Source organism: Cricetulus griseus (assembly GCF_003668045.3).
Source record: "Cricetulus griseus strain 17A/GY chromosome 1 unlocalized genomic scaffold, alternate assembly CriGri-PICRH-1.0 chr1_0, whole genome shotgun sequence".
Taxonomy (NCBI): Eukaryota; Metazoa; Chordata; class Mammalia; order Rodentia; family Cricetidae; genus Cricetulus; species Cricetulus griseus.
The window spans coordinates 145990789-146010465 of record NW_023276806.1 but is presented as its reverse complement, the minus strand read 5'-3'; positions in this window follow the sequence as shown (position 1 = coordinate 146010465).

The window sequence follows — 19677 nt, the reverse complement described above, 5'->3', positions numbered from 1 at the left end:
AGAGGCAGGAGGATCTCTGTGAGTTTGAGGCCAGCCTGGTCTATAGAGCTAGTGCCAGGATAGGCTCCAAAGCTACACAGAAAATCCCTGTCTTGAAACCCCCCCCCAAAAAAACAAGAATGAGAAAAGAAAATCTGCTACATTTATACAATAGAGTATTGCTCAGTTCTTAAAAAATTTTTCATCACAGAATTTATGGGAAAATGGATGGAACTATAAAAAGAATATTATGATTGAAATAACTCAGACCCAGAAAGACCAACATAGTATGTACTCACTTATAAGTAGATATTAGCTGTAAAAGAAAGGCATGATTTTAAGAAAGTCCCCCTTGATGAGACAATGTGATTTTTGTGCTCACTTGCAGGAGCATGGGAGGGAGAGAGGCTGGCTACCTACAGGGTCATAGAAGACTTGCTAAAGGGTGGAGCCTGTTGTGCTGCCTTGTGAGTCCTTCTTTATTAACCTCTCAGCATTCTGATTGCTCCTCCCTTCCACAAGGGATATTAGGGGGCTCAGTCTGACAAGGTTCTTACTTGCCAGTAATCACAGCTACTTTGATTCTGAGAGAGCAATGGTAATGTCATGCTTGTAGGACAGAGATTCACAGAAAAAGCTCAGATTCATGTTTCAGGAACATCACACAGACAGCATAACAGAGGACAAACAATCAAGGTAGGCAAAATGGTAAGACAGCAGCGAAATATTTCCCGCCCTGCAAATCTCTGAGCACAGAGCCAAAGCACTAAAACTCCAGATTGAGAGGAGAGGATAATCACGCCTAATTTTTCCCTTTCTTATTTTCCATGTGATGCCTAAGTGGTTTGTAGAGGGTGTCGAATACGAAAATCACAATTGAGGTTGCTGTGGTTACAGAGGTACTGAAGAAAATCTTGTGGTTCTTCCAAGCTCCATTCTCAAAATGGTAATTTTTCATCAGCCGGTAGTTTAGGACATTATGTTATAAATTCTACTGGGAAAAATTTCCTTTTAGTTATTATTCTTTTAGTAAATATGAAATATAGTGATGTGTCTCCCAAAATTCACTCCAGAATTCATCCAAGATATTTAAAATACTATACATAATAGCCAATGAAATTGGTTTTAGAATCAAGTAACTGTGTCTAAGGGATGGCCAATAGACACATGCTGGTTCTAGGCTTTTCAACACTTGCTCACTCCTGGTAAATTATCACACAAATTCTGCCATACACAGAGACTTAAAAAATAAGCTTATTTTGAAAGAAAGCTTAGATTTCATAAAGCTGTGGTGTAAGCCATATTGTAAAAAACTATCCATAAGTCCCCCAAACCCTTCTCCTAAGCTTTAATCTTGTCTATAAGAAGTATTGGTTCATTTTTATAGTCATTTTTTTTTTGTTACTATGTGCCAACACATTGGGGCACAATGTTTAAAACCAAACCTATTACTGCTTAGCCTCAATCAGATCTGACTTTGTAGTCATTGCTTTTAAAATGTGTATGAACAAAAACAAGGCAGGCAAGCAAGAGTGGAGTACAATATGGTAGAACATGATAGTTATTGTCTTGATACTTCAGATGCATGTTCGGTTATTTTAATAACATTTCTCATAGTAGGAAGATAGAGCTGTACATAGTCTTTAATAGAGCTTGAAACATGCGTGGGTGAGTGAAGGAAGCAACAGAAGATAGGACGGGATGGGACATATTCAAAATAAAATAACCATGGAAGGAGTATAGAGAGAATCAGTTTTCATAATAGATGCCTGAGGGCTGGGAGGATGGTATATCCTGTGCAGGCACTTGTTGGAGCCTGATAATCTAGTCTAATTTCCTGCGTAAAGGTAGAAGCAGAGAACTGACTCCAAAAACTGTTCTGTGACCTCCATACACTCACTGGGGCAGGCACCTCCTTTCTATCTTATGTACTTGATATATATTCGATAGAAATATATCAAAATTTAGAGGATAAGTGAAGCAGGGGAATTAAGTTGTGGAAGACAAAGAATAAAGATGTGAGACTTGCTGAATGGCATTAGATGACTTTCTGTTTTTAAAAATCACATCTTTTTCTAAAATGCATGGCACTGACAATCATTAAGATACAGAGGTTTATATGCCATGAATGGATAAATATCTTGGATATTCTAACTTATAAAGGAGATTCTTCCCAATGTACAGGCTTTTGTTGGAATTATTTAGTGTATATTTATTTGGGTGTGAAATAAGTACAGGAATAAAATCACAGTATGAGTATAGGACATTATCATTCTCATTTTAGGTATCTGAAGTTTTATTTATTCCTTTAACAACTACATACATTGTTGCAGTATTTATCCAAAAACTAATTAATTCAGTTTCTTCCTCCAACATCATTGAATTAGGCTACCCTGCTGGTGGGGAGTGTAGAATTCCAAAAGCAAAATAATTTCAAGATGGTTTAAATTCATACTTGTGGAAATTAATGACTATGTAAGGAGAAAAACATGCTTCCAGCAAAGAAGTGAACAGAGAGGTAATTAGAGTGTACGCAATAATATCAAACTAATATTTTATGACTTATGTTCATGTTCTTCCATTTGATGATCATTTCAAAGCCTGATAAAAGATCTGTTACAAATTAGTATCTTTAAAAAGTACACCCAACTGAAAAGAAACTATCAATTGGGAAAAAAGCTATACAAAATGTTCCTGTAATAATTGTCATCTCCATGATACATAAAGTTTTCCTTTGACTGCTCTCACAATGCATTCAGTACAAAACTGTTTCTTTGCTTTCATGCCCTGTGCATTCACACATGCAGAAAATATATCTATAGTCTCTTCAGACAGTATGGATGATGTATACGTCAACATATGTATGGATATAAAATGTATTTAATGAAATAAAACTAATATGAATACAAAGTTATGTACTACTTCCTATCCCATTCCCGTGGGACTCTAGATATCCACTGTTAAATTACTCTCTAATATTCCTCACAAATAATTGTAGTTACTATGTAGATACAACTCTATAGTAGCATCTTTATTTATCTTCTGTACATAGAAACTTTTTGTTTATTTTAAATTTTTTATTCATTTTATATACCAACCACAGTTCCTTCTCCCTCCCCTCCTCCCACTCTCCCTACCTTTCCCCAGTTCATCCCCCATCCACTCCCCAGAAAGGATAAGGCCACCCATGGGGAGTCAGCAAAGCCTGGTACATTAAACTGAGGCAGGACCAAGCCCTTCCCTCCTGCATCAAGGCTGATCAAGGCATCCCACCATAGGGAATGGATTCCAAAAAAGCCAGCTCCTAAATACAGTTCTACATGAATGGGGTCATATGTACAATTAATGCTGTTGCGATCTTCATTTACGTAGTTTCTCTCTCTTACTTCTGTATCACTCCATCCCACTATCCATGTATCCCTCCAACAAGATCATAACTCAAAGCACAAAGTCACTAAATCAACTCATTTTGTAGTGGTATATTCTGTTATACTAATTTATTCATAGATAGACATATTCGTGATTAATAAATATGTAAACTATACATAAGACAACTGTCTTAGGACTATGGCATTTTTCACTCAGCAATATCATCTGAAATTCCAAATTACTCCTCTTCATGTGAGTTAATTTCGAGACATTCTTTGGAACATACATATATATGATATTTAATTTTGTAAATGTTCTTTTATTTATTAGATCAAAATCTCATGATTCTATTTTGCAGAATAACAATATTTAAAGACAAGGATATTGAGACACTGACTTAATAAACACTTGCCTAGATGCTAATACTGTATAAAAGACCTTCAGAACAGAAAAGGTCTAGTGTAAATAACTGCACAAATGAAATTTTTTATTTTTTAACTTTCCCCTAACTATCATTACTTCTGATAACTACTATTCTCCTCTCTTTTTCCATGAGGTCAATTTTGTTTTGGGTTCCTCATGAGAATAAGATAATATAGTAATTATTCTTTGTGCCTGACCTAATATAATCTTCTCGAAATTCATCCATGTTGCTGTAAAATCCAGGATTTCCTTCTTTATATATCTTAAGTGTATCTTGTGTGTATATCTATGTAGACGTACACACACACACACACACACACACACACACACACACACACACATACACACACACATATAATATATATATATATATATTATATATATATATATATATATATATATTAAATTTTCCTTAATCATTCATTAATTCATGGACAGGTACTTAGTCTGATTCTCTGTGTTGACCATTGTATTAATACTGCAATGAGCATAGGACTGCTGCTGTTTCTACACATTGATTTAATTTCCTTTTGATGCATACTTAGCACTGGGACTGCTGTATTATATTACCATATTAGCAGTCTATTTATAACTTTTGCAGGGCCCATATCCTGTTTTCCATAATGATCATATTAATTTACATTTTCACCAACAGCAACAAGTATTCCCGTTTCTTCACATTCTTGCCAATAATAATTATCTTTGCTTTTTAAAATTTATAATACTCATTCTAATAGGCATGTGATGATACTGTGTTTTTTATTTATTCTTTGGAAATTCATACATGCAGAAAGTGTATCTTGATCACATCTATTTCCATTCCCTTACCCAACTCTCCTCTGAAACACTCCCAACACAACCAACTTCATGCTCCATTTCTGTTTCTTTCTTTGAATAACCCCTAGGTCAGATAGTGTTCTTCTTTCATGCATGGGTGTTGGGCAACATGTCAGTGGCCACTCCCTCCAAACAGTGACTCTTCTTTTCCTCAGTAGCCATCAGCTACCAGTGGCTTCTCACCTCGAAGTTGGACATCAGGAGTACTTCTTCAAACCATGTTTGGAGGCCTTTGATCCAGAGACTGCCTCTCCTTAGAACTGAAGTATTTTTTGTGTGGTCCAGGGTAGCTCTTACAATGGAGTTGCTATGGAAGCTTATCTACCCCATCTACCTTTTGCTTCCTGTGGTGCTCATTCTCTCTTAGAAGCATTTCTGTTGTCTTGATCTACTACCCTGAGAACTTCAACAGAAAGAACTGCAGGAGCAGAGGGGTCAAGGACACCACCCACAGAATCAACTAAGCAGGGCTCATAGGGTCTCACAGAAACTGAAGCCACAATCAAAGACACTGTATAGGTCTGTGCTAGGTTCTCTGCATTTATGCTATGGTAGTATAGCTGGGTGTTCTTATGGGACTCTTAACAGTGGGAATGTAGGTTGTCTCTGACTCTTTTGTCTGCTGTTGGAACCTTTCCTCCTACTGGGTTGCCTCTTTCAGCCTACTCTTATTGTAGCTTGTTATGGCATGTTTGTTTGATATCCCTGGGAGGCCTCACTTTTTTTTTGAAGAAAAATGGAAAAAGAATGGATCTGGGGAAGATGGGAGGTCTGGGGGAAGACAGGAAGAGAGGAAGGAGGGGAAACTGTGGTCAGGAAGTAATGTATGAGAAGAATAAAAGAAAAAGAAAGAACAAATCAAATGCCAGCAAGTTGGCCCTGTCTTCTCAGTACTGTAGGTGTAGAATATTCTTTCTTCACATAAAACCTACCTCAGATATTTCAGTATATCCACAACAAATACGCTAATGTAGAACATGGACAGTAAGATAAAGAATACACAAAATAATGATATAAAGGGAAGAGATGCCCAGAAAAAAGGTGCTGTTTTGTACAGAAATTGTGTAGACTGTAAACAATAATACTGTGGAAGGATAAAAGCTGGCAAAACAAAATGTTATTCTAAAAACCTTTCTTTCATAAACTAAAGTAATACAATTTTCTACACAGACAAATTGAGTGATCTCACTTTCAATAGACATTTATTAAGAGAATAAGGAATCCTTTTTTTTTTTTACACAAAGAATGGTAACTCTATGTGGGAGCATAAATCTAAACCAGGGAACAAAAGAGCTGAGAATAGTAAATATGTTGATTCATGTACATGAATGCTTAGGTAGTCACTAAGAATCTACAAACAATAACAAAAATGGGGAACTAAGCATATTCTTTGAAGATTTTTCAATATATGTGAACCATGTCATTTATTTACAGGGAAAAGGTATTAATAAATGATATGTATTTTAAATCTTTCAACAACCAATTACATGAAAATGAAATTAAAATGTTATATAACAAAGAGCTGTGACTCTAACCTGCACCCTGAAAGAACATACACATTCTTGTAGAAGGCTTAAAGCAGATAAAATCTGTATAATGTCTATAAAAGAAGATAGATTTCAATTCAACCATATGGATATTAGGACTGGATGCTTGTGACCTAAATATTCCTACTTAGAAGGAATTGCCAGAGAGGAATCAGGGCTCAACTATACACCATCTAATTGGTAAAGAATAGTCCATCTAACTGCAAAGTTGGAGAGGGGTTAAAAGTAAAAGAATACAGATATGCATGATACAGTGCCATTGAAGATGTTGCTTCAGGTGTTGAATTAATGTTAAGGTGAGTAGGTGTGGGACCAAAAATGTTACTGTATCTGTAGGGTTGTTTCATGCTGATAGGTATGTTAAGTAATCAAGTGGAGAGATAGCACATATAAACAGAAATATAGAAAGGACAAGGACAGCTACTAAAAATAGAAGGTCAGATAGACAAATTCATAAGCTGAAGATATCAAAATGTACATTCAATAGTTGAAAGAACAAATTAAACATTCATTAACTATGTAAGAGTCCTGAACAAGACAGTGTCCGCATGGCCAGATTGACAACCATTCAACACTATATTTCAAAACAACCAGGCAAATTACATCATGAATCATAAAAGCTTAATATATCTAGAAGTGCTATACTCAATATTGTAAAACTTTTACCTCATATAATAAGGCTAAAACTCAAAACTGAAAAATAACTAAATTTTCCAGGTCTGGGGAAACTATAAAGCAAATAAATAAAATATCAAAAGCTAAAACAGAAAGTGTTCTAATGTGAAAGAATTGAAACTTCAGCACAAAATATACACAATGGAGCCAAAATACAAAGCTCCCAGTTTGACTTATGTAGAACCTACAACATAATAAAAAATAAATACAATCTTCATAAATCAAAAATAAGGGCTGGGGATGGAGTTCAGTGGCAAATCATTTGCCATACACACGATCCCTGAATTCAATGCCCAATACCATCCCAAAGGAAAAGCCTGGGTCTTTCTGTCTCAATAGCAGAGAGCTTGCCTTATTGCATAGAGTTTTATTTCTGCCTACTGCCACAAAAAGAAGAAAATTTGTCAGGTGTTGGGGTACATATCTATGATCTCAAAACTTGCAGCTTCTCCTTGGGTACATAGAGAGATTGAAGCCAGCCTGAACTACATGAGACCCAGAGATCCTTCAAAAGTAGAATCACATACATTGAAATTTCATTGTAAGATATTCAAAACTTGTACATGTTTCTATAAATTGAGAATATAAGACAGCTCTCAATTTAAAAGATATCAAGGAAAAACTGAAGCAAATATATTTAAATATGAAATACTAAATGCTTTTTTGCTCTATGCCCAAAACAGACAAGGAATTTTATTTTCTGAGATCTGCTCACCCTGTTCAGTGAAATACAGGACACAATAGAAAGGGAAGGCAATTACAGCAGTATGAAAGAGGTAAAACTGTCTCTGTGTTTAAATAACCTTATCTGACTTCAAGGAAATATACACAATTCATTTAAAAGTTCTTGAAAAGTTTCTGAATTAAAAAGGTCACAAGACACAATGTCAACACACACACAAAACAATTGCATTTCTAAAAACGAACAAAAAATAAAGATTTCTAGTAATTGGCAAATATCTAGTGTCTATAAACAAAATATTTGCACGAGTTTTATATTGAAATCTATAGAAGACTAGTGAAAGAAGTTAAACATATACATGCTTATGGATTGTAATGTACATTGCCTACATTTTAGTTCTCTTCAAATGTATCTGTATGTATATAAATATATATGTATTACACACACTGTATATATTTATACAACTATATATATTTATAGTTGTTTTTATTTTCATGGCATCTACAACAGGAATTTCTGGAGGGTTATTCTAAATTTTAGATGGAAAAGTAAATGACCTAGACATAATTAGAAAAAATTGAAAGGACTAAAGAAAATTGGAACTAATTTTAATGTATACTAAAACATACAGTAAGCCCAATTATGTGCTACATGGCTGATAAAAGAAATATTAGTTGGGAAACAAGTGAAGAATCAGACCTATCAATGCAATACTTTTGGTTTCTTTCCAGCTCTGAAGTTTCTCCTTGGTACAGTTTGGTTTTCTTTTTCTGTTTAGGTAGACAGGAAGAGTAGTTGAATTATTGAGTTGAATTTATATATTGACAGCTCATTTTTGCTTTTAATTTGTTAATTTGACTATATAGTTTGCCTTTGCTATTAACTTTGTTTTAATTTAAAATTTTAATTAAACATTTTAATATATAAAAAAACTAAATCTCTGTTGTTGAAGTTGGCAATATAATAGTAGTTACGAGGTTGGGGATAGCAGTGGAGGAGATGGACCACTGGGTACAATGCTATAGTTATATAAATGACTAGGTTGTGGTGTTGTTTTGTATAGTACAGTGACTACTTTGCTATTTATTTTCTACATGTGTCTATATGTGTAAGTAGACTTCTGATCTTATTCTGTTTTTGTGCATCTATTCCTGCAGGCATGTATTCAGTGATTTGTGCTTTTTGAGTCTAGGAATTTCTTACATAACTTTGTCACTGGCAATTTTAAGAGCCATGCTTATTCATGATCCACGAGACATCACTTGGAAGCACTAGACAAACAAAGCATTAAAGTCCCTGGTATGGGCATTAGTCAGGCACTCTGGTCCTTTTGATAAGTTAAGTACTGTAAGCTTCATCTGCTTTCACGAGATTATCCTAAAGATGAAATGAAATAATGAGATATTTCAGACCAAACACAGTGGAGAGCACATTTAGTAATGTTACCTGAGTTATCATGCTATTGCTTTATGGGTATTGTTAAACAGAAAGTATGAAACACACTTTACTAGACATGTTAAAAATGATACATGCTGGATCTTCTTACTTCAAAGTGTATTTGTGGAGGTGTTCTGTTTTTGATTAGTAGTATATACTACAACATCTGCTAACATAAATGGTCACTTCACAAATTACCAACAATACTCCCTCTTGAATTACAAACTGACAGAAAGGGTGCCTGCTTTGAGAAGCATATTACCCTGGAATGTCTTGCCTAAAAGCTTGCTTTCATGGCCAAGAGTCTTGACACAAGACAAGAATTTCAGTACCCCACAGATATATAGGTAGGGCCCTGGTGTCACAGAAACAAAGGGGTTCCAAGAGTAAATCCTCACAGTGTAGTCCTTGACTTTCTTTGGTTGTGTATCTGTGTTAAAACCAAGAGGATGATGCCTTTTCAACCATGACCATAAGGCTTTTGGCAGAAGACACATTTCTTTTGTTGACAGGTGTTTTGGAATTGTGAAGCTTCGTCAGAAAGAGAAGGCATGAACAGGCACAGTTCCAGAGGGAACAGACTCCTCTAGCTGACTGACATAAGTGCTCAGTTTCAGGAGGCATGATGGCATCATGAGGCAGAAGAAAGAGAAAAGAATGAGTCATGAAAGAAAATAACTTGCATTTTATGTTTTGTCTTGGTCAAAGTTCATTAAATTTCAATATGCAAAAAAGATTAAACACAATATGGGCAGATTATTGATATTTGTGGATTATAATTTTTATTTTGTATTACATAGGATCATGTGCACACAAAATCTCTGCCCTGAATAAATGTTAGCTTTCAAGATGCATCCATTTTACACAATATTCTTTCTCTATGTATTTTTTGCTGGGAGCTGTATGTGTGAGTTTGTGTAGAGGCTAAATGAATACATTAGGCACAATTTTCATTTTTCTTTTTTCAGACAGTGTCTCTCACTCAACCCAGGATTAACCAATTAGGCTAGCCTGGCTGGCCAGTGAGCTGTAGGGATAGCACTACTTCTAAGTCCCCAGTTCTAGGATAGGCAAACACTTCCACATGTGACTTTTATACATGGGTTCTGGAACTCTCAACTCAGGTCATCACATCTATATGAAAAGCACTTTACATTATCTCCCACATGTTTTATATATATATATATATTATATATATATATGTGGTGTGTGGTGTGTGTGTGTGTGTGTGTGTGTGTGTGTGTGTGTGTGTGCATATATGAAACATTACAGACTTATTATTATTATTTGTATGTGAGTATGTGTGTATGAAACATTATAGACAGTATTATATTATTATTAAATGTGTGTATGAAACATAGACTTATTATCATTATTATTTGTGTGTGAAACATTATTGACTTATTATTATTATTATTTGTGTGTATGAACATTATAGGCCTATTATTATTATTATTATTTGTGTGTGTATGAAACATTATAGAATTATTATTATTTGTGTGTGTGTGTGTGTGTGTGTGTGTGTGTGTGTGTGTGTGTGTGTGTGTGTGTTATACATGTGTGTGTTGCAAAGCCTGCAGGGTAGAGGTTAGGGACCAACTTGTTGGAGTCTGTTCTTTCCTTATTCCATTTACATGTCCCAAACGTTGGACTCAGGACATCTTGGGAGAAAACACCTTTACCCTCTGAGCCATTTTGCCATCCTTCCCTATTTTAAAAGTGACAAAATACACCTCTTTGAAAATAATTGTACACCCACTATTTCCTTTACCTATTGCCATTTACAGTTAAAATACAGAGACTCATACAGCCATTTTTGCAATTGTTCCCCCCAAAACAAATGTATCTGTGTAAACTGCAGTGAATTCACAGGCATTTCGAGTGTGATGTTCAACTGTTCAGCCTCTGTATATAGGAGCTCTGAATTCTCTCATCACTGGAATTTGGGGATAGGAAAATCCAACTTACCTTTCCCTCCAAGTTCTCCCCAGAGGCTCAAATGTTAGCACCATTTAGCTGATTCAGCTGGATTCTTTTTTCTATAAGTTTCTCTCACCAAATTAAAAGTAAAATAAAACTCTGCCATGGATTCTTATCCCATCTGATTTCACTACATGATGCATTCTTTTCCATTAGTATCTGAATTTCTATCTTGCTACCATGGCAACCAGCAGCTTTTAGCAAAAGTCTTTCATACCAAGTTTTCATTTTCAGCAGATAAATCTGCATCGTATGTAGTTCTTTTCATTGCATGCTTGGAATTCGCAGGAAGATCTAACTCATGCCTTTCAACACAAAATATATTTACTTTCTTTTTAAACTCCTTTTGAGTGACTATGTATTTGTTTATAAAATGCAGTTGTGTTTTTGAACAAAAATACAAATTCCTAAACACTTTGTTTCTCTTCCAGAAAAAAAAATGTGTTTTTAAGAAACTATATGGTCAAGTACAGTGGGTAGCTCTATTCTTTACCTACACTGATGTAAAACAGATCATGTCTACAATTGTCCTTAAAACACAGATGAAATTCAACTGGTTTTGCTCATGTAATAGAGATTCAGTCACTTTACATGCTGTATGACCAACCTAGTTAGATATGCTGGAGTTAGCATTCAAGTTGGAGGTAGTCCTTGTGTCCTATTATTGAACTTGCAAGTTAGGATTTCAGTTGTTTTGTTTGACAATTTTTTTCTCTTTACCTCTGAGAGAGAATGAAGCACAGATTTCCAGGATCTTATGAGCTTTCACAGGAAGCTGTCTTTTCTTAGCAACTGGTTTATACAGGGCGGTGAGATTATTGGGATGTCACAAAACCTAAAAGCCATTTATTGTCAAAGACAAAGAAAAGCAGCAGCATGAAGAAGAAGTTTAGATGGATATATACAACACAAGGGGCACAGAAATAGTAAACTTGGCTTGTCCCCCAAATGCCTGAAGTGTAAGTAGGATATCAGAATTCAGAAGTTCTAACAGTCCTTGTAATGCCAGAGTCCATTAAATACAGAAAGAGATATGAGTGTATATGATTACATTTCATCAAATAATTTTATAAACGTTGTATCTATAAAATTTAAAGCTATTTAGACAAAATAATGCCTATAGTATAAATTCTAAAAAAATCAAATTTTCAGACATTCCACTCAGTAGAGAGCACTCTGGAGTTTCCAGGCTTCCAGTGTAAGCATTTCTGAGTGAAGAATGCCTAATGATTGGGGAATGAATGGGTGAAACAGTGTGAGACACACATGGTAGTAATTCAGTACAATAAATAAATAGGCTAGCAATAGAAACAAGCTTTCTAATCACTGAGGATACAACCCTGTTAATAGTGGTTTTTGCTTCTTCCTCCATCCTATGTATTCCTTGCAATAATCACTTAAAATTCTTCCTCTTTTTACTATTTGGATTTTTTTAAATGTTCAACATTTTGTATATATTTTGACAACAACCACATGAAGGTTATGGAATGCAATGGAAGGGGAGACTGGTTTGGAAATAGGATACACAAAGAGATGAGGGCTCTAGCACCAATAGTTTCCATTTGAGTTTCCACAAATATGAGAGGGTTACTCCACATAAAAGCATGGATGCACATGTACATACATGTGGGTGAGCACAATTTAGTGGGAAGCAAGTTGGGCAGTAAATGGAGTTCTAATTGGTCTAAGTAATAAAAACCTGGAGTCAGATATAGAGGAAAATGCTGAGAGATCAGAGAGAGAAAGAGCAAGCCAAAGCCACCTTTATCTCATTAGGTCTCAGCAGAAAAGAAAGAGGGTTCCTGTTTCTTCCCATTTACTGCCTCTCTCCACCCAGGCACCTCACTTCCTGTCTGTTGGTACAGACCTCTGATCTTCAGACCAGCTTTATTTTCACAAGCAAGATATCACCACATGGAGCACACAGTGCACCCTGGCGGCTAAAGAACAGCCTTGGGTCTCATTCCTTATCTTCTACCTGGCTTGAGACAGAATATCTTATTTGTTGCTGTACATGCCAGGTTAACTGGCCTGTGAGCTTCAGGGGCTACCCTTGTCTCCATTTCCAATCTTACCATAATGGTACTGAGATTCCAGATGCCCACTATTGTATTTCTGCTCTACATAGTTTCCTGGAATCTGAACTCTGGTTATCATGCTTGCATTGAAAGCTCACTTCAACACAAAGCATCTCATCATGCATGATGCTTAATATACAAACATGTATGTAGATTATTGACCATATTTTCTTTTTTAATCTCCATTTTCCTGATGTTTTCCCCACATCTCAGTATGGATAGAGTCACTTTTTTTCTGAGGTCACCCTCTTAATTTCAAAAATGCTACACTGAATTAACAATTATAGTCTACATCTGATTTGCCACATTTTCTGGGTAGTACAGCTTATAAGAATAATTCTTATTAAATAGCCATTATCACATTTTAAACTAACCCCTCCTAAAATAATTACAACTAATAAGGTACTCTAGACTAGGTGTAGTGGCACAGTCTGTTGTCCCAGGGCTTTAAGAAGAAGCAGAAGGACTATGGAAAGTTTGAGGCCAGCTTCCTCTTGATCATGAGATCAATGCCAGCCAGGGCCTCAGAATTGTCTGCTGGCCCAAATGAAACAAAACAAGGTATTTAAAATATTTTACACTACCCACAGGTTCTGGGAAAGTTCTTCTTTATTGGATCAAATCACAATTAATTAGCTTTGCTCTATTGTTACCAAGTCTGAGAAGTAGAAAAGACATCTACAGAGTTTACTTGAAATGTCAGTAGAAATTCGAAGAGGAAAGGTTAGATGTAAGATGTCTTGTCAGGTTACAGGCCTAACTTAATAGTGGAAATTCAATCGTGTTAAATATAATTAAGAGCCAAAGTAAAACAAGTGAGAAACAAAAGGGAGCTTGGAGTGAAACTCAGGAAAATCCCATAGATTATTGCTACGACCATGCTACAACTATCATTTACTACATGAAATTATTTAATAATGAACACTGTATCAAGCATTGTCTCCTGAGAGGTCACTCGAGTTTTAGCAATGAGTAGTTTTGCTTTTGCCAAATGAAAGCCAATTGTTACATGATTAAATTGTATGTGTGTGTGTGTGTGTGTGTGTGTGTGTGTGTGTGTGTGTGTGTGTGTGTATCCTCATGTGTGCTTTTGTGTGTGTGTCCCCCATATGTCCCTAAGGGTTTGTATGTATTCTTTTCAAGTCTTCCCTGAATCCTTTACATAACATAGATAGAATGAAAACACAATGGACCATCCACAGTGCTTACTGCAAATACTCCCTCTTCTAAGACACCTGTATGCATGGAGACTTTGATTTGAACCATCAGTTTGACCTCTTTAGAAAACAACAAATCCCCTCTGGCTCCTCTTCTTGTAGTGTGTTCTCGGCTTGTATTTAGCAGCATGCTCCAGAAGGTCTAACCTACTACGAATTGGACTCAGAACATGATTTCACAGACCCAATGGTTTAATACTGTCTTGAGAATCTCAATTGAGTTTTCACATTTAGACCTTAGAAAAAAGAAGAAAATGCCATCCATCTCTTTAGTCTTACCACGGACCATTCTACATACATTCATTTAGACCTGAACATTCAAAGTCAATACATATTTTTTTCTTCACATCACAGTTGACACAATTGTGTTATGCAAATGCTTGTTAAATTGAAATACATTACAAAGTAAGAATATAAAATTTATTTTCTGTTCAGGCACCTCTAAAATAATTATTGTGAGGGATATTAATCCACTAAATACCTACTTTTGTAACTTTAGAGGTGGATAAGGAAGTAGATGTGTGTGAAATTTTATTTTTATTTTTATTCTGAAGAGAGAAAAACATCCCATTTTCTGATGAGTTGACAGAGTTCATTCAAGTTAACTGGGGAGATGAGTGTGGCAGGATACCTTTTGCCTTCTGAAAACAATTGCAAAGAGAAGCAGTTCACCTGGTTGCACAAACTTTGCAGAAGAGGAAGTTAGGATCAGGCAAAGTCAGAGATCACAGGAACAATTCAAAACTGGGTCAAGCAGAAATCTATGAGGATGACCCCAGGTAAGATTCCTAGCAATGGGAGATTGGGAGCCTAAACTGGCCATCCCCTATAACCAGGCAATACTTCTAGTGGAGGGATTGGATACCAACACACCCACAAAACCTTTGAACTATAAATTTCCCCTGTCTACAAGACATGCTGGAGTAAATGTGGCACAGAAATTATGGGCACAGCCAACCAATGACTGCTCCAGAATGAGACCTACAGAACTTACAGACTCCTTCCCACAAACCCTCACCATTTCCTCACATAAAGGTGCTTTGTATACTAAAAATCCTCTGAAATAGAGACTCATGAACAAGAAAAAAATCCTAATAAAACAATGTTTTGTCTTTCTTATTCTGGGTTTTATTTTTTAAAACTCATTCACTGATAAAATTTTCATATATGGTGGACATGCATAAGTCATTGCTCATGAGTGGGTCAGTGGGTCACCTGCTTGAGGAGGTTTTTCCCTTCCACCTTCTGAGTTCTGGGGATGGAATTCAGGTCATCAGACTTGGGAGCAATACCATGTCTCTAGTCAAATCACGATATTAAAGGCATTAAATGCATTTATCTTTTTATCCACATTGGTTTCTGTCTCCAAGGTTCTCACTGTTCAGGGAATAGTCTCACATTCGATGTAATGAAGAGTTGCTTATGCTTTTATGAAAAAAAATTGGCACTAACTAGACAAGGTGTCATATGAAAACAAACAAACAAACAAACAAACATGAAGTTAGGAGGAGGGCACACTGAGGGCAATATGTGGGGAACTGAAAGAAGCACATGGGGTAGGGAAATTGATAAGTTTTCATTACATACATACATGAAATTCTCAAACATAAAGATCAAAGCAAAGTTAATGAACAAATATTTGCAGTAAATAGCTAATCTGTCTTATATGTTATATCAAGATTAATGATATGGGCTTATAATAGAGCTGACAGCAGGACTGATGATGTGATTGCGTTCATCTTGAAGTGAGTATCAAGGAGCTCAGAAATTAAGAAAACTACTCTTTAAGAAAAACAGGCCTATTTACAAAGCCCTGTAAGCTAGAGTAAGAACAGATGGAGGCAGCTGAGAGAGGTCTCTGCTTCTGTCCACTACTCCAAGCATGGACTCTCATGCCCACTTTGCCTGCCAGTCTTAATCTCGTACACTCTTTTTCATAGCCTCTTAATTTAGCTGTTATAAAACTTGTCTCTTATCCATTCCTTCACTACCAAAGGTTTTTTTTTTTTTTTTTTTTTTGAGCACACACAACAGATCAGAGGTATTTGTTTGTTCATTCTACGTAATGTTATTGAACCACTGGACTCCTTTATTAAAACTGGCAAGATAAATTTTCTCCCATCTATTGCATCATGGAAGAGATACTTCACAGTAACATTGACCTAAAAAAAGCAAGGTGGAAACAAAATAATGGAGTTGTTTTTTTCTTTTTTTTTTTAACTCAACCAACTAAATGTTGCTTGGAATCTACGAGAAGATACAAAGGGAGAGGTCAGTCAATGCAATTAGGCCATCTGTGTTTGTAAATTGATACTAAAGTTAAGCTCACTCTCTCTGACACATGCTGCAGAATAAGATATTCTGATATTATATGTCAAAGAATGGCTCTCTATTTCTGGAGAGGTTCATTCCTTTACTATGATACTGACAAAAGGGAGAAAAATTATGTGGAAAATAGGCAAGGAAGAAATTACAATTCCACGTATTCTCAAATAAATTCTCTAAGAAAATGGGGACCAGTTATTCAGAGGTTGGAAGCCAATCTGAAAGGGATGTGACAGTTCTTTAGCAGGTAAAATATTATACCCATATGTCTGTCCTTGTGCAGTTTATAATCCTAAAGTTCATCTTTCAAAAGATAAACTTTAAGCATACAAAAGCTAGTAAATAAACAAGAGTATCAGATAGGATCAGAGTTATGGCAGAAAAGACAACAAGAAAACATGGACTGAGCACAGTGGGAGAAGACATCCTGGTATAAATGGTGATGCTCTAGACTGATCACACAGCAGTTAAGAGGAGACTAATACAGAACTTCAAGAAGAGAGTAGACTGATAGCTCAGGTGGTAAAGTGCTTGTCTTTAGATCAGGAGGACCATAGTTTGGGCCCCATATGAAAATGCTGGACAAGAGTGATGCCATGTTTTTATAGATCCAGAATTGGGGAAATAGACATAGGTTGATCTCTAGGGCTTGCAGGCCAGCTATCCTAGCCTACTGTACAAGCTCCACATCAGTGAAACCTTATCTCAAAACACATAGTAGATGACTCCTGTTGCATGCTAGTGAAGTTGATCTCTGGCTTCCATATATACATGCACACATGCGCAGATACTACTGTGTTGGCACAGGCAGCCTCTCTAGCACTCATACCCACTTCCTACACACAAAGGAAATGAGAACACATGTAAAACTTACAAGTCAGTGTCATGCTTGGTAGGGCATAGGGGAAGAGTTATATGAGAAGAACTCAAGAAAGTAAGTGTGACAAAGCAGAGTAGACCTTGCAGACAGACCAGGAACCAGGGGAGCCTTGTGACCAATCATTTAGGATAGTGCTAGAAAGAAAGACTAACATCTTTTGGCCAGCTTGATATAAGGATTGACTATCTACTCCATGTTGTTGCTATTGCTGTTAGTGTTTGAATTTTGTTTTGCAAGATATTATATCACCATGTAGCTTTGGCTGATTTGGAACTCACTATGTAGACCAGGCTTGCCTGGAACTCACAGAGGTCTACCTGCCTCTGTCTCCTGAGTCCTGGGAATAAAGGCCACAATGATTGGCTTTGATTGCCACCTTAATAGAAGTGTTGTTTATGGTGAGAAGTTCAGAAATAGAGAGACACAAAGGTGGGTATGTGGGACAACTTTGGAATTTTTAGTGGGTGAATAATTTGGGAAATATGAATGTTATCAGTGTACAAATGTTATAGAAAAATGCCTGGCTAGGTAACAAGAGCTGTGTGGATAGAAAGAAATTTTGCCTCAAAGCATGCAAACAGTCTCAATGAAACAAAAAGAATGGCAGAAAAGTTAATGGCTGAAGATAATATCTTAAAGAACTCACCAAACTTCTAGGACAAAATCTTTAATTAAGCAAGAAAACATGGGCTAAGGCTAAATCTTCATGTCTATTACAGTAAAGAGGATTTCTGAAATTAGAAAAATGTATTTGAACATCTACTATAGACATTTTTTTCCAGAAAGTGTTTCAGAAAATATAGAAGAGAAATAGCATGGTAATTAGAGGGTGAATGTGAAGTGAAGAGACTATTTGATGGCTTTCTTTTGGATAAAATGGATGTAATCATATTTGGATGATTTTTGTAATGGCTTACTGGTAAGAGAAAGTTCACAGAAGAGAAACTGGAGAGAACTGCCGATCTTGAGCAAGTGTGACAGGACAGGTAAGGGTCTGCCAGAAGGAGTAACTCTATGTATCAGGCAGGCAGTTGTGATGCTGAGCAGCATGGGGTGGATGCATGTGGAGATGGGTAGGTAGATACCTAGGTGAGCATGTGTGGAAGTCCTCCCAGGAGTTCTCTCATCTTTGGGTTAAGAAAGACTTTGATGATTACCCATGGAAGGCCTTCACTCCCTGGGGAGTGAATGGGAGTTGGGATGGGGGGACAGTAGGGGGCTTGGGAGGATGGATAGGAGAGGGAACTGGGGTTGATATGTAAAATAAGATTGTCTCTAATATAAATAAAACTAAATTTTAAAAGGACTCAATTCTTTCCAGTTTTGATGACAATCTGGTCCAGTTTACTCAACAGATCACACTTGCTATGACATTGTTCTCAAGTCCTATCATGATGTTCCTTTGGATTAGATGTTTCCCTTTTGGCTGAACATCTTGGTCAAAATACTGTCAGAAAAAAACAGGATTTCATTGGCAAGTTCTCTACATGTGAATAGCAGGCTCAATTAAGTTTTTCTATAAAAGAATCCATGATTATAAGCTAGTTCATATATTCATGGGTGGGGCTTACCAAATGAGTCCATGAAAGGTAAACATGAACCCTCCAAGTTATCATGTGAAAATTGGCCATAGATAAAAAAAAAATCCAATAGACATGTATAAACAAATTTTATGTGTTCAAAGCTGTTTATATACGAAACTAAGAATTTTCTCACCAATGGAATAACCCCACAAAATACATTCAAAACTTTATTTTTTAATTTAAATTAGAAACAAGATTGTTCAACATGTCAATCCTAGTTCCCTCTCTCTCCCCTCATTCCCTACCTGCCACTAACACCCTACCTATCCCATACCATTTCTGCTCTGCAGGGAGAGTGAGGTATTCCATAGGGGATCTTCAGAGTCTGTCATCTCCATTGAGATAGGGCATTAGCCCTCCCCTGTGTGTCTAGGCTGAGGGAGTATCTCTCTGTGTGAAATTGGCTCCCAAAGTCCATTCCTATGCTAGGGATAAGTACCGATACTATAAAAGGCCCCTTAGATTTCCCAGGCCTCCTCACTGACACCCACATTCAGGGAGTCTGGATCAGTTCCATGCTGGTTTCCCAGCTATCAGTCTGGGGACCAAGAGCTCTCCCATGTTCAGGTCAGCTGTTTCTTTGGGTTTCACCAGCCTGGTCTTGGCCCACTTTGCTAATTACTCCACCTTCTTTTCAACTGGATTCCAGTTCACTTCAGTGTTTA